General features: G+C 41.2%; 1 long non-coding RNA gene across 1 annotated transcript in view; it reads left to right on the top strand.

The window, feature by feature from the left end:
• The first annotated feature begins 12077 nt into the window (after positions 1-12077).
• Positions 12078-14045, top strand: part of LOC309824443 — a 51443-nt gene continuing 49475 nt past the window's right edge. The window contains exon 1 of the long non-coding RNA XR_014296932.1: positions 12078-12165. This is a non-coding gene — a long non-coding RNA (uncharacterized lncRNA). The remainder of the gene's footprint in view (positions 12166-14045) is intronic.

Raw genomic sequence — 14045 nt, 5'->3', positions numbered from 1 at the left:
CAGACATTGGATATAGAAAACGTTAAAAGGAAGGAAACATTAACCCCAAATAAATGCCAAACAAAATCACTTAAAATTGAAAGAGAATACCACAAATATTTGATATTTAAAAGTTATCATTTGAAAAATGAACTTTAAAAAGACAAAGAATTAATTGCTCCAACTTTAAAAGACAAGAATTAAAGATAATCTTGATCTTTGCTTTGTGACAGGTATTCCAGACATAGAAAACTTTCATTTTGCATTGATGTTGGTTGAATTAAGAGTGTGTCCCAAACATCTTCAAGTTGAGTGTTAGGGTGCATGTTGCTTCATAGAAGCTCATTTCCTTTTTTAATTATAATTTTTTTTTTTGGTCTGCTTGCCTCAGTCTTGATTTTGCCATTGAATTTAATATTGCCCTTGCTGGTGGCTACTGCCTGGACCTGATTGGAGACCCCTGTTTTGTAGTCCTTACTTTACTGAAAGTTGTGGAGAGGGTGGGATGTGAAAATGAATAGTGAGCAAATAAATCCAGTGCTTGGATTTAAAAAAAAAATTGCTCTTGCCAATTCAGATTTTAGAGCAGTTTCTGATTTCATGTTGGAGTGTTCTACAACAACAATCACATCTTTTGCATCTCTTCTGTTAAGTATTTACAAAGAACTGTAGCCTATGGTGAATACTCAAATATTTGGAAATGCCAGCTACATTATTGGAAAGTTTTCATATAGTATTAATGTTCAGACCCGCTAGCAACGTTAATAGCACTACACAGAATCACTTCTTGAAATTGCCAATATAAGGACTTATTTTGCTTCCAAAGTTTATTTTTTTCTGACACCACTCATAGGATTTGTATAAATATCCTATGTGTATGAACTTACTAGTATTTATTTTATTTGTAGAAATGAGTTGCTGTTAGAAACAGACCAGGCTACAAGCACACACTTATAACCAGTGTGTGCTGGTAAACTGACTCCCTGGGGGGGAGAAAAGTCATAATATGTAGCTTTTGCCAATTTCTGAGGGGAGGTGTAAATATTCCCACTAGGGTCAATTTCAAGCTACCGGTGTGATGTCACCGAGAGTCAGAAAGAGATGCTCACAACTGGCCGGCTCTCTCTCTCTCCTTTGTGTGCCAGCTCTACCCCACCACAGGCAAGACTGATTAGATTGTGACAACATCTCTCCTTCCTGCTCCCATTCCATTCTGGAACTGTCGACCTTAATTTTCCAATACATGCTTTTGCGTTTTCTACTCTTGCTTTCGATTTGGTATTAGTGGATTCCTTTGAACTAGTGAGATCTCTATGTTGATCATTAAGTTTTAATTCTCACAGGGGAACAGTTTTCTCAGGTTTCTAGATTCCTCAACTTATTTTTATTAGGATTTGGGCTTTGGAAAAACATTACGTTTCTGAGAAATGCTGGGAAGGAATTCCTGCAGAGAAACACTAATCCAGAAAACCTGGGTGAAAACATCCCATTTGTTTGAATGTTCATGATTCTACTGGGTATGTTTTCATTGGTCCCAATTTTGCCCACTGGTCATTGTCATGCATCTTATTTTAGGGCATTTTAGGTGTGGAGCCCTATACAGTTTGCTGTTAAGTTTAGTGATTTTCCAGAGAGGCTGACCACCAGGATTGATTAGTGACCACTTGACCTCTGTCTGATCTTGTACACGTGGCACAAGTTAGTCGTCAACACAGCTGGTTGTCTCCAACCTGTTTTCTCCTTCATTCTTTTTTTTTTTTTTTAATATTTATTCATTAATTTGGCTGCGGTCGGTCTTTGTTGTGGCATGTGGGGATCTTCGCTGTGGCTTGCAGGATCTTTGCTGCGGCACACGGGATCCTTTTTTAGTTGTGGCATGTGGACTCTTAGTTGTGGCATGTGGGATCTAGTTCCTTGACCAGGGATAGAATCTGGGCCGCCTCCATTGGGAGCGTGGAGTCTTAGCCACTGGACCACCAGGGAAATCCCTCCCCTTCATTCTTATTCTTAGCACAAAAACAACACAACCTCCCTTGGAGCTAGGAGTGGCCAACAAAGTGGAGTGCAATGTCTGGGAAACGTCCTTAAATAGGGAGGGCGTACTATTCTTTTCTTTTAATCACTCACAGCTAAAATGAATTAAACGGCAGACTAACCCACCTGTTCCTATGTAAAGCACAGACCACTAGCAAGAAGCTTAGAAAGGTCAGTAATGGAGTGTGATCGATGGAAGAACTCAGCATTATTTAGTGACTCGGGAGGCCTGGGGGAGGAGATTTGACCTAGACGTGCAAATTATATAATTTGTAATGTAAGAGACTGTAGCCCCCTGGGTGCCTGCTGCCTGTCTGCCAACGTTGACGAGTAAGTAAAAAAATTTTTTAATAGACCTTTACTGGAGTATAATTGCTTCACAAAAAATACGTGTTAGTTACTGTTGCACAACAAAGCGAATCAGCCATATGCACACACATGTCCCCTCCCTCTTCTACCCTCCCTATCCCACCCTTCTAGGTCATCGCAGAGCACGGAGCTGATCTCCCTGTGCTATGCTGCCGCTTCCTACCAGCCAACTATTTACTGCGCTGAGTTGGTTAGCCTGGGGAAAGAAGTTTTCAGATTTCTAATCCTTCACGGGATCTTTTCAGGAATGTCTGTAATCTTAACTTTGTAGCAACCAGACTCCTGGAAGGCATAGAATGTACTTTATTGCTCCGCCAGCTGAGAGTATAAGTACTGGTTGAAGGAACAAGGGGATTCAGCCTAGGGAAGAGATCATGAGAGGTGAGCGCTGGGGATCTGAGAGCCACTTTCACACGTTAAAATAAAAAAGAGTTTAGGCTTCTTCATGGAGACCCCCCCAGGCCAAAATCAGGACCCATGGGTGGAGGCTGCCAATTTTACCCTTAGTTAAAGAGAAACCTATCTAGCAGAGCTGGAAGGAGGTAGCGGAGGGGGGCACCTCTCCACGGCTGGGAGTACGTAAGTCGAGGACACTCTATTGTAGAAAGAACGTATCAATTGAGCACCAGTTCCCAATTACCAGGCTATACGTTGGTACCTGTCCATAAAGATTTCCAGATCTCATTTTCCTATTGAAGAAAGAAAAGACAATGTGGAACATTTTTTATAAAGCTAAATATTTGATATTTGAAGTACATTTCCTTTGTTCTGAGATTATGTTCTAGTTTTTGTTAGATAGTAGGTGGTATTTGTTGTTGTTTAACATCCTAACTCAACAAAATAAAATCTCGACAACTCCACGTAAGTCTCCATTAAAAATAAATTATATCTCTGTGAAATCTGGAAATCTGGTAACCCGCAAGGTGAATGAAATGACACCCAGGCTCTCTCTGACTTCACCTTTCAAGGAGCTGTAGTTTGTGCTAGTGGCCACTAGATGCCACTCTTGTTTAGTTACAGCAGCTAGATAATTTCATGGTGCAACTAGAGAAGCCAGAAATGGGATCTACTTGCTCTACAGTAAATTAAACTTTATTAACAAAGTATTCATTTTTTTCCATAATAACTACTTTTTAATAAACACTGATTTTTATTAGTGTTTGAAAACAAAATTAATTTTCAAAGTTCAATTCTTAAAATTGAAATGATTAACTTTCTTAAACGCTTTCTTTGAATAAAAGTCTCCAATAGTCTCAGAAATGTAGTGTACCTACAATAAACTGTTTCCCTTGATCAAGAGCCTTCTGTGAGCATCTCAACTGGCTGATGACTTTATTCACGAGAGCAGGGTCTATGTCCTGTCCATTTTACAGAGCACACAGCATCTAGCATGATCTCATATTAATGTAATGATAATAATCTCCATCTGTCTGGTGGTTTACACTTTACCAAGCCCTTATAGTTTATTCCCTCTCAATGGTAGTTCAAGTTGCAGAGAATGACCTTTTCTTTGTTCTTCTTTGTTATAAGCCAAAGTGAATCTAATGCCCATTCTTCACAATGAAAGCTTTCTTCCTCACTCACTCATTCATTCATTCAACAAACATTTATTGAGCACTGCTATGTGTTAAGCCCTATACTGTGCCCTGTGCTGGGCACTATGTGTTAGTAATAAACACAGCAGATGAAGCCCCTTCCCCCATGGAGTGGACATTCACATGGGGAGACAGTCATTAACAAATGAAGAGATTACTTGTCAGGTGGTAATGAGTGTTATGGGGAAGAATAAAGTAGTAGGGGGAGGGAAAGCAATGGCAGGGTGTCCATCTTAGGTAGGTGAGAAGGTGTGCTTCATGCAGATGCCTGAGTGATGTGATGGAGAGCGAAGTTTGGCAATCTGGACAAAGCACATTTCAGATTTTGTGGCAGTAAGGAGCTTGGGAGTTTAGTGTCAAGTAAGGAGCTTGGGAGTTTAGTGTCAAGTAAGGAGCTTGGGAGGACGTCAGTGTGGCTGGAGGGAAGGGAAGGAGGGGCGAGTGGTGGGAGATAAGGCTGCAGAGATGGACCGGACATGGATTGTGTGGGAATTGGGATTTATTTTCCCAGTGTGACAGGATGCCATGGGTGGGTTTTGAGCTGGGGAGGAACATGCTCTGAAACATGAAGAATGGGAAGCATGTGCACCTACTGAGTAGGCTCAATTTGTATATATTTTGAAGGAGGCAGACAGGACTCCCTGATACACTGGATGGAGAGGGTGAGGGAAAGAAGAGTCGAGGAAGATCCATAGGTTTTCAGCCTGAGCAACCAGGTGGGTGGTGATGCCCATTTAATTATATGGGAAAAACTGGGGAAGGAGCAAGTTGGAAGAGGGGCATTGAGAAACTGAGAGTTCTATTCTGGACTTATTAAATTTGAGGATTCTACTGTACATCCAAGTAGAGATGTTGAACAGGCAGGTATTATTCTAGTCTGGACTTTGGAGGATGGGTTGGGGCTGGCAAAGTTGCTCTGAGATCTATTCTTGTGGACCTCTGCTACCTGGGCAACTTAGGTACAATAGGAGCTATTTAACTTATTCTAATGGCACCTGGGAATTTAGCACGATCCCATAATATCTTCACTGAATTTCAACTGGAATACTTAGTAAGTTTTACACCTACTGAAGCTGTCAGACATAAGACCAATATGTTTCAAAACATACAAAGTGGGCTTCCCTGGTGGCACAGTGGTTAAGAATCCTCCTGCCAATGTAGGGGACATGGGTTCGAGCTCTGGTCCGGGAAGATCCCACATGCCGCGGAGCAACTAAGCCCGTGCACCACAACTACTGAGCCTGCTCTCTAGAGCCTGCGAGCCACAACTACTGAGCCTGCGTGCCACAACTGCTGACGCCCGTGCTCCGAAACAAGAGAAACCACCGCAATGAGAAGCCCACGCACTGCAACAAAGAGTAGCCCCCGCTCACCGCTACTAGAGAAAGCCCGCGTGCAGCAACGAAGACACAACATAGCCAAAAAAAAAAAAAAAAAAAATACAAAGCATATTTTGAAAAGTTAAAGATTACACTTTTCTATTAAATTTACTTAACTAATTTAGAAGTTACTTTGCTTCTGAATGACAGTTGTACCAACTGGAGAGGGCTTTCCTTTGAGCACCTCCTGCTGGTGAGAGCATCAGGGATCAGATGATACCTGTTGAATCAGCAATCCCCTTCTAGAACTCAGTCCTAAGGAAAGCATTAAAAAAAATGAATCAAGTTTTCTCAACAAAAACGTTCATCTCATCGTCATTTACAAGAGAAACATTGTAAACAAAGTGTCCGCCAGTAAGTTGCATACTCAGTAACTGTGGTGTAATAATGGAAATGGAAAATGATTCATACATCAAAAGATGTTAACAAAGTGTTTTTAGTAACATAGTAGGGCTGGTTATGATATAAAATTAGGTGAATCATAAGATATAAACGTGCACATACAATAATATTCTCAATCACATAAAAATGTGTATAAAAATGAACAATTAAAAAATTGTAATACATTAACTATACCACAATAAAACTGTAAAAAAATTTTTTAAAAATTAACAGAGGGAACTTATTTCAAACTTTTTAGAGCAGTTAACTCTAGGAGATCAAATTCCCTCTTATACTGCTTTGGTTTTGTCCAAACTTCCTACAATGGGCATGTGTTATTTTGTGCTCTGAAAAAACATCATCCTTTGGATTGAAAATAATGAAAAAAAAATGGGAAAATGGAAAGAACTAGCTTTGGCCTGGGGATCAGGAGCTAAGGATTTGTGTCCAGAGTCCTGGCTCACCCTCTGAGCAGGGCAGACTCCCTTCTTTCTCTGAGCCTCAGGTTTCTCACCTGCAGAATGTGGATAGGAATCCAGCCTGTCTCTCTCCTGGAGTAGATGTGAAGATCTAGCAAAGATGCCAGCAAAGGCGCTGATCCCAGAGGTAATTCAAAGTCTGAAATGTGAGGTGTGCTCTCCAAGGCTCTAGGGTCTATGTCCTGCCTTCCCACGAGTGCAGAGTTAGTAGGAGAAGGTAACTGAAGGGGGAGAAGGTTCACAAACACAGTGGCTCCTCTGGGTACCCTGTTCTGGGCCCCAAGGAAGAAGGTCTTCAGTGTCCACTAGATGTGAGCCTGATCCTGACTCATTCATGCCTTAGAGATTTGGTGGTTAAATAGGAGAGATCTCAGCAAGCATCTGATAATAATACTAATTTTATAGTTGCAGTTATTGAAAATTCCCAGTGTGTCAGGCACTGTGCTTGGTGCCTTTTACTAATTTTGTTCATCAGTTCTACCCAACAAATATTTACTGTGCACATTCTATGTGTCCTACCTGTGCAGTTTGTGTTAACTCCATTTTTATGTGGCAGGATTTCCCCACTCCTTACTCCTTTATTAGGGCCCGTCACACACCATCTCCCTTTTGGCATGAGTGAGACACACCACACCAAGCTGGGATAACAGGAGTTCACCTTTTTGTAACACAAGTCAAAGCACAGAAAGAGACAGAGACTTTTGTGGCATAATAATACACACACGATATATTAAGGGTATATCAACTTATATGGTAGTCAAGCAACTTGCCTACATTTCCATGGTTATTAAGTGATGGAGCTGGGAAGGGAACCCAGGACTGTTTTCTCTACAGCCTGTGCTCTTTATGACTGTGCTACTTCACCTGTTTGTAGCCCATCCAGGGTGGAAGCTGTTCTCCCCAGCATCCTCTACTCAAGCTCTGCCCTCTCGATACCTCCTGAGTCAGGGCATCCCATTGGAAGGTTTTTTTCCAGGATGAGCTGTAACTTCGATCCTCTCTTCCTGTCTCATGCCAGAGAAGCCTTCCCTGACCACTGCCACACTAGGCTAGGTTAGGCAGCCCGTCCTGGGTTTCCAAAGGGTTCTGTACTCCTTCATGGTGAAACGGAGCAGGACCCTATGATACTCCCCGCACCTGCCCGCCACATCCTCAGCCTGACTTTTGTCCGTGGAAAAAATTTAGCCAAAGAATAAGTTTAATCAGAGAAGTGAAACAGAGAGTTTCACTTTAATCAGAGAAGTGAAACAGAGAGTTTAATCAGAGAATGCAGAAACAGAGGAAAACAGTCAAAGGAGACCAAATAATAACAGTTTAGTCATTAAGCATAGCCAAGGACTTTTAGTTCCTCCTTAAGGGCTATAGATAATATTCTGAACCATATTCTGGGAGCTGTCTTGTAGATACTGAAGCCCCCATCAGGAGGAAGAAGTTAACTATATGATGACCAGGCTGTAGCCATGACATAAGCTGCCACAATTCCAAGAACTGGCCTCAGAGAAATGGAAACAAACCGACCGTTGAACTGAAGATTAACTGTACCTAAAACAATCGAGATGACGCTGGTCAGACCACTGATGACCAATTTCAAGATGACTGTGAGAGCTGACTGTACGGTTTCTGCAGCGTGTAGCCCCCTCCCTCTATCTATAAAAGCTCTTGCCCCCTGATTGTCAAGGGGGGAGTCGGCCTTTGGACAGGCGTACGCCCTTCCCTCCGGTGGCCAGTCTCAAAAATAAAGCAACTTGTCCTTTCCTACCAACACTTGTCTCTCGAGAATTGGCTTTTGAGCAGCGAGCAGCCAGACCTGGGTTTGGTAACAATGGCACTCTCCGCACTTAGAACTCCTTCAACGTTCATTTCCTCCTCTTGGCTCTAGCTCCATGGAAGCAGGGTCTTCCTTGCTACATTCACTGCTGTGCTGCTTGTCACTCGGGCTGTTTGCCTGATGTGGAGGAGGTAGACCCTAGGCACGACCAGGTCACTACATGAGGATGAGTCCCCTGGAGGGTTGGCATCCTGGAAGGCCCCAGTCAGAGGACCCGTAGAGTCCTCAGCCCTAAGCCCGTGGTGCTTGCTTTGGATTAGAGACACATGTGGTGGGATGGGTACTTAGGGAACACTGCAAGAATTAGATTATTTCCATGGGCTTTGACATTTTAGAGGTAACCGTATATTGTCAGTTATCTTTCAGGGCAAGAGAAAATGAAAAACAGTGAATGCAAAAGCAGGAGACGTTTAATCTTGTGAGCAAACCTGCCACGTGGATCCTAGATAGTAATGGGATTTTCTTAGAATTGCTAAAAAATTGCTGCTTTATCATTTTATCTGCTTTCTGCTTTTGTTTTTTGTGGTAAAGCTCCTGGTGTTTGGCCAAAGGGATTGGAATTACAGGTAATGACCCCTAGGATTCAACATGACTATGGAAGAGCAGTCGGGTGTGGGTGGTGGGTGACCAGCACAGGGATTTCAGCCGTATGGAACGGCTCTCACGTGATGTTTGTGGTCTGGTTCTTAGGGAAAGTGAGGACATAGGGGCTTATGGGAATTGTCATACTTACTGTCTGGGTAAAAGCCATCTCATGGCAAGGCTTGCCTTCTATGATGATTTTTATTTATTATTTCTTTTTATTTTGTACATTCAAAGATAAAAAGAAATTTAAATTTGTTATCTGGGCAGACTAAGACTTTCTTCTACAAGATTTTGTTTTCCATCTTGAAAAGAATGTGTGTTTATTCTTCAAGAATAAAAGTTAGGGGCTTCCCAGGTGGCTCAGTGGTTGAGAATCTGCCTACCAATGCAGGGGACACGGGTTCGAGCCCTGGTCTGGGAGGATCCCACATGCCGCGGAGCAACTAGGCCTGTGAGCCACAACTACTGAGCCTGCGTATCTGGAGCTTGTGCTCCGCAACAAGAGAGGCAACGATAGTGAGAGGCCTGCGCACCGCAATGAAGAGTGGCCCCCGCTTGCCACAGCTAGAGAAAGCCCACGCACAGAAACAAAGACCCAACACAGCCAAAAATAGATAAATAAATAAATAAATGAATAATTTTTTTAAAAAAGAATAACAGTTAGTTTCTAATTCCCTTACTTATATTTTATTGCTATTTTCCGTTTTCATTTTTGCTATCCATTATGAAAGTCACACTCTTTACTTATGAAACTAAATTGATATCATTTTTTACTGGGGTAAAGTATACACAACATAATATTTATGATTTTAAAGTGTACAGGTCAGTAGCGTTAAGTACCTTCACATTGTTGGGCAACCATCACCTCCATCCATCCCCAGAACTGTTTGCCTCCTCCCGAACTGTAGCTCTGTACCAGTTAAACACTATCTTCCCATTCCTCCCATCCTCAGCACACCATTCTACTTTCTGTCTCTATGAATTTTAATACTCTAAGTACCTCATATAAGTGAAATCATACACTATTTGCCTTTTTTGACTGGTTTATTTCACTTAGAATGTCTTCAGGTGTCATCCATGTTGTAGCACGTGTTAGAATTTCTTCCTTTTTAAGAATAATATTTTGTTGAATGGATAATTTTTATTTTAAAAATTCTATTATGGCAAACTTCAAACATACATAAAAGCACAAAGAATAGTATATTGTGCTCCTAGGTACCCATTATTCCAACGGAAGATTGTTTATTCCATTTATACTTCCACCCAGTCCACATCCTACCTTTGGAAGCTAATTCCAGAACTGTCACTTAATCTGCAAACATTCCAGGATGTATTTAAAAGATAAGAACTTTTATTAAAAATGTAACCACAACACCCTGAAACACTGAACAATGATTCCCTAATATCATCAAATATCAAGTCATTATCCAAATTTCTATATAATTTTAAATGTTTTAGTTGATTGTATTTTCTCATATTTGTAACTGGCCATTTCAAGCCTCTAAAGATCTGGTGGTAGTAGAAGGGGGTTAGTTCTAAATCAAGGTAAATGAGATTTGAACTAATCAGGCTCCAGGTAAACTTCATGTACAGGTACTTGAAAGAATCTTTTCCTGGCTTGTCTGTTCCAAAGGATGTTTGCTTTCTTCTACAAGCTCTGAGAGTAGTGAAGCAATTGTGTCTTTGCAGTTGAGCACCCCCAAAGATTTAGCCTTTTAATTATTTGTGCTCTCTGATTTGGATTTGGCCTCTTATGCCCTTCCCTAGGGAAATTTAGTAGTTTATAGTTTCGAGATAGGTAAGAGGATGGACTCTGGAATATACCTGGTGCTGTTAACTGCAACTTGAAATTGAAAAGGCTTATGAATGAAAAAGAAAAAGGAAATGAATGACGGATATTGGAGGATATTGTAAGACAGACTCAAGGATAAGGGTAAAATAAAGGGACTAGCTGAGCAATTCCTGTTATAAATGATTGGCAGTAGTATTCCCTGGGGGAAGGGACAACATGAAAGAGGAGACTCAAGGCAGGATTTTTAGCAACAATCCAAGGTACAACTTTCTTCTTCTTCTCCTTCTTCTTATTGTTTTATATTAAATTAGGGCTGCCAGATAAAACATAGGTTGCCGGTAAAGCTTCCATTTCAGATAAACAGTGAATACTATCTAAAGTATTATAAGTATGTCTCGAAGTGTCCTGGGTACTTTTGCCGTAAGCATTTTTGCTGTAGATATCTTTGCCGCAGGCATTTTCACCGCAATCTTTTTGCCGCATCACTAATTGGCCGTAAGGCAATTTTGCCGTGAAAGAGAAAATAACGGGTTGACAGTTTTGGGTTTGACAGGTTGGTTAACTGGTTGAAATGTGTTAGCATTTCTTCCAGTTGGCGACATTATTGATGGCTTTATCGAGCTGACAGATGAGGATGGGATGATCTGACCCCCAGAGTTGGCTTCCAATTTTGAAACACACTAGGGTGGAAGAGAAAGAGACCTCGGAGTGTCTTGAAGGCATACCGTTGAACCCACACTTCCCACAGAACTTTGGAACGTCTATCAACAGACATGTGACAATGTGCCAAGAACAAACAACTGTGTAGAAGCTTTCATTATGCAATACAAACCTCGGTCACAAACGTGCACTCTAGTTATTGGGAACTAACACCTCTCTTTTAAGTTTATTTTTATTTTTATTGAAGTACAGTTGATTTACAATGTTGTGTTAGTTTCTGGTGTACAGCAAAGTGATTCAGATATATATGTATATATATATATTTTTTCCTTTCCATTATGGTTTATTACAGAATATTGAATATAGTTCCCTGTGCTATACAGTAGGACCTTGTTATTTATCCATTCTGTATATAATAGTTTGCGTCTGCTAACCCCAAACTCCCAATCCAACCCTCCCTGCAACCCATCCCCTTGGCAACCACAAGTCTGTTCTCTGTGAGTCTGTTTCTGGGAACTGACACCTCTCTTTTTGGCCTGCTGCACCTCTTGTGGGATCCTATTTCCCTGACCAGGGATTGAACCCCCGGCCCTCGGCAGTGAGAGCATGGAGACCTAACAGCTGGACCGCCAGGGAATTCCCGACAGCTCTCTTAACAAGGGAACAAATTTTAGCAAAAAAGAAAAAGTGTGACGCTGAACAAGGAGAGGAATCAACAAAGAAAAAAAAAAGGGCGGGGAGAGGGCGTATAAAATACTATGAACGAGAGAATCCGTGCTTAGGTACAAGTGCTTAGGTACAATGCACAAATAAAGTCAGTTATTTGTGCATTATTGCCATGAATCTATACACATTTTAAATGTATTCAAATGTTTTGTATTTTGCAATAAAGTCTGTTTAATTTTGTTATTCATTTCTCATGCTTCATTATGTCCTTTTTAATGTTCGTTCCCCTTTTATTTTTCGTTCTTAGCTTTTACGGCAAAATTGCCTTACGGCCAATTAGTGCTGCGGGAAAACGCTTGCGGCGGCAAAGATGCCTCCGGCAAAGATGCTTCTGGCGAAAATACCTGACACGTCCTGGGTAAGTTGACATCTTGATACTAAAAAAAGTATTCGTTGCTTATTTGAAATTCAAATTGAATTGGCCATTCTGTATTTTTATTTGGTAAATCTGGTAACTCGGCCGTCAATGCGTAGGGACTCCACCTGTGAAACAGGGCCTTTGACCTTTAGGCCTCTTAGTTTTCTTTCTTAGAGTATGGTTGATGGTTGAATTTTCGTTTCTTTATTTAGTCTCCTTGTCCTGCATGTTCTACCTAATGTCATAGCTTTTTTTATTTATTTATTTTTGCGGTACGCGGGCCTCTCACTGTGTGGCCTCTCCCGTTGCGGAGCACAGGCTCCGGACGCGCAGGCTCAGCGGCCATGGCTCACGGGCCCAGCCGCTCCGCTATGTGGAATCTTCCCGGACCAGGGCACGAACCCGTGTCCCCTGCATCGGCAGGCGGACTCTGAACCACTGCGCCACCAGGGAAGCCCATGTCATAGCTTTATATTAAAAAATTGACGTAGTTTACATTAGCACCAACAATATGAGTATTTATTTTTCTCTATTCTCATCAACATCTAAAGCTATTGTTGGTCTTTTTTTTTTTTTTTGCGGTACGCAGGCCTCTCACTGTTGCGGCCTCTCCCATTGCGGAGCACAGGCTCCGGACGCGCAAGCTCCGGACGCACAGGCCCAGCGGCCATGGCTCACGGGCCCAGTCGCTCCGCGGCATGTGGGATCTTCCCGGACCAGGGCACGAACCCGCCTCTTCTGAATCAGCAGGCGGACTCTCAACCACTGCGCCACCAGGGAAGCCCTATCGTTGGTCTTTTAATTTCTGCTAATTTTCTGGACAAATGTTTGAGAATTGCAGGTTTAGAGCACTTCTTAAATGAGACGAATTTTTCTTTTGTGACGCCTAGCATCAAGGTTTTGGTTAAAAAGAATTTTAAATTTTATTCTATATTGTAAAGAATTTTACAATGAAATGTAATGACTTACAACACGTTAGCTGTTTTTAAATTCCAGCAGTGGATTTTCCAGCTACTTCCAACAAAACTGATCTTTTCTGTGCATACTCAAGGCAACACTCAAGAATTTCAAATTAGCTTTAGCAAAATCAAATATTTATATTGAAAAAGAAAACATTTGAACTTAGAACTCGTTAAGATAAAAAAGTTAACAAGCTGAAGATGCCTTGTTAGTTAATGCCACTAATGGCAACATCTAGGTGAGATAAGTTATAGTGATTTAAAACAGCATTCTCACTAGCTTTGTGTAACCATATTTGTAATTATTGCCATAAGTGATTTAAAAGGTCCCGTCGTCTCTTTAGTCTACATTTCCACAAAAAGCTCTTGAAAGAACAAATTCTGCTCAGTTGTTTTTTCCTTTGCTTAAAAAAAAAAAAAAGAAAGTGCCAGGAATCCCACCCCACCCTGCTGCTGGGTAACAGTCAATCATTTATTATTCCTGGATCAAACACAAGCATTCATGTCTAGGAAAACATTTTGCAATGAATGGGATCTTGGTCTCTACTAAAAACAAAAAATGGCTAAAAAGAGACTTCAATTTATTTTCAAATTCTATGGCTAAATTCCTATAATTCCTAACTGGTGAAAATATTGGCAAGCTACTAGATTTTACTTAGGATCAGGTTTACTTCTTTGGTGCCTGCCCAGAGGAGCTATTGAGAGCTACTTGTGGCTAGCTTTTAAGAGACCAAATGGACCTCGAAGGGAATGAATATTGACACTAATGTACAATGCACAAGGAGAAGCAGAAGAAAGAATTGAATACTTTTATTTTTTGAATAACTAAGTATAACCAACTTTCACTTCAAAGTTTTAATATTTGGCAAACCAAAAAGGTTACTTCTCAAAATGACCAAACATAACTGAACCCTTTCTTTG

The sequence above is a fragment of the Grampus griseus genome (genome assembly GCF_964374135.1).
Source record: "Grampus griseus genome assembly, chromosome: 6".
NCBI classification, from domain to species: domain Eukaryota; kingdom Metazoa; phylum Chordata; class Mammalia; order Artiodactyla; family Delphinidae; genus Grampus; species Grampus griseus.
The sequence above is the reverse complement of the archived record's forward strand: the minus strand, read 5'-3'. Positions and strand labels throughout refer to the sequence as shown.